This window comes from Electrophorus electricus, chromosome 8, assembly GCF_013358815.1.
Source record: "Electrophorus electricus isolate fEleEle1 chromosome 8, fEleEle1.pri, whole genome shotgun sequence".
NCBI lineage: Eukaryota > Metazoa > Chordata > Actinopteri > Gymnotiformes > Gymnotidae > Electrophorus > Electrophorus electricus.
Genome location: NC_049542.1, coordinates 17247386 through 17249885, shown reverse-complemented (window position 1 = coordinate 17249885; position 2500 = coordinate 17247386). Strand labels below are relative to the sequence as shown.

The 2500-nt window shown below is 39.8% G+C and overlaps 1 protein-coding gene and 1 long non-coding RNA gene across 5 annotated transcripts in view; both read right to left on the bottom strand.

Moving 5' to 3' along the window:
- trps1 (trichorhinophalangeal syndrome I) overlaps positions 1-2500 on the bottom strand; it is a 98281-nt gene that overhangs the window by 65109 nt on the left and 30672 nt on the right. The window lies entirely within an intron of this gene.
- The window catches only part of LOC118241798, a 1539-nt gene continuing 548 nt past the window's right edge, over positions 1510-2500 (bottom strand). Inside the window, exons 2-3 of the long non-coding RNA XR_004776360.1 lie at positions 1896-1979; positions 1510-1699 (exon numbers count right to left, since the gene is read on the bottom strand). This is a non-coding gene — a long non-coding RNA (uncharacterized LOC118241798). The remainder of the gene's footprint in view (positions 1700-1895; positions 1980-2500) is intronic.

Below are 2500 nucleotides of genomic sequence, written 5' to 3'. Positions count from 1 at the left end.
TTATGGGAACAAAAGGAAGAGAATGGGGAGGAAGGCGATCCAGCTGGTTTGAGGGGCTTTATGAGCTCATATCATGGTGAGCTACGAGCTCAGATTGTCCTGAAGGATGTGGGCCTGGTTTCAGATGTTAGCACTACTCTGTACTCTGTGATATAGCCCTGCAGCTATGCATCTTCCCCTCATCTTCTCAATAAGGCAATCGCAGAAAAGGGTTTCTGCAACACTTACCCTCCACCCACCAGCACCACTGACAAGCAGAAATATTCTGAACCCCCTGGGTCACCTTCGGGTGACCCCTGGGTTACTCTCAGGTCAATGGGCTGAGCATTCCTAACAGCAGCGGTGCTACACTGCTCCTCTGCAGTACAAACCGGAAAAGAGACAGGTAACGTTCCCTACAACTATTATTTATTTTAACTGTAATTAATTTAAACAACAGAAAGTTAAATAACAGACATTAACCATAGCATACACTGGGCAACAAAATTAGAACTTTTTTTGCTTCGCTAACTAAATCACCTACATTTTACACTGAATTTGAATTGTTTTGGAGTTGTAAATTTTATATTAATTATACATTTGTTCATTGACAAATAAGGCTATTGTTACACTTAAAAGTGCACAGATGTAATTCTGAAATGTACAGTGTACATGTTTTATCTATATTTGGCCTCAGGAACATCTACCATCTAGCAGTAGTCTACCAACATTGAGGGGACTCATTGTCCTTGGTACCTCTTTTCTATACTATACATGACATGTGAGTATACTGAAACAAAAAAAAAATATTAGTGATAGAGAAATTCTGAAAATATGTTGTTTATTTATTTTGTTTATTTAAACTGCTCCTTCAAGCAATTCAGAATGAGCTGTCAAAAACAAGTTAATTTTGTATAATCTATACTTACTGGTATATGGCTTTAAGCATGGATATTACATTTCAGGCTAAAATCTCATGTGTCTAGACTGTTCTTAATGCTCCACTTTAAAAGGAATGCACACTCAATTCATAAGGTGTCCAACTGGCAATGAAGTTTTCTTTTTAAAAAACAGGGTCTTGCTTTCAAACTTGCACTATATAGGTAAATTATCTCCAAATAAATTGTTTCAATTTAGATTTTCATATCATTTTCAAATAAATTTAAACTTATACTGTTATAAACTTGTTGTTCTGTATAATTATGTCAATGAGAGAAGCTTCCTCAAATCTTTCACTGTTTGGATGTCCTGATAAGGAATTCAAACTACCTTCATGATCTTCAAACACAGAAATAAATGCTGAAGCAATTATTAACTATCTATTTGTTTATACATTATTTCCATCGATGTTACAATGGACACTTGGTGTTTATCTGAACATTTTTACCTCAGTCTGTGTGCAGGTTAAGACAGGTGGTAACATCTGAAATGGCACTTCTCAACCAATAATCCTATAATCTGCAGTCATGGACTTCTCTTACTTTCTCTGTCTTTCTCTCTCGCTCAGCCTCACACGCACAAGCAGACAACACAGACACAGGCAGACACAGAAAATGCGGGGACACACACACACACACACACACACACACACACACAGACTTCTTCCCCTTCAGCCTTTATCTTGCTTCACAGCTTCACTTTTTGCATCATCCTTCAGTGCTTTTCAGGACAGGCAGATGTGTGAGGTACAGCTGGAGAATCAGGATGACAAACAGCAGGGCTGAAAGAAAACAGCAGCATTTACCACCTCCCAACCCAATTAACCTGTCCCAATTAACCTGTCCCAATTAACCTGCTGCTGTAGAATCCAGCTAGGACAAGATACTGTGTGTGTGTGTGTGTGTACAAAACTGATTTTGATGCTAAATACCTCTCAATGCTATAATTTCTTGGCATATGCAGTTGAAGGCACTCACCAAAAACCCCCACTGTGTATGCTGCATCTATGCACTGCGGCAAAACCTTCATCGACTTGGCAGGGGGAAGAAAATCAACAACAACTACAAAAAAAAACAAAACACAACCACGACAAAGCCTTTGAACCAATACCCATGCCAATGCCAGTGCCACTAATGTGGGCTTTCGCAAAATGAAAACCCCTTTAGTGATGCACCAGTGCTCACGCTCAATACAGCCATTACACAGGACAGGAGCATGGCAGGCGGCACACTGCCAGCCAAGTTACAAAGCTGTGACTCACCCCACACCTTCACCCAGGAAATGGAAAGTTGGGCACAACACGGGCCACCTGTTGGACCCTATTAGAGGTGGAAGGGAGTGAGTGGGGGAGGGTGGTGGGGGGGCTAGTGGCGGCTTGATATTAAAGCTACACCTTCACTAAAAAAAGGTGGTGTCATAAGATTTGAGGGAATTTACCAGTAGCTTTACCAGTTTCAAACAGCTTTGGAAAATACTTTCTAATATGCCAAGCACTACAATGGAAAAGTTATAACAACTTGAACTCATCAATTACAAATGAAATATGATTTTTGTATTATTTGAATCAAAATCAAGAGGCCAA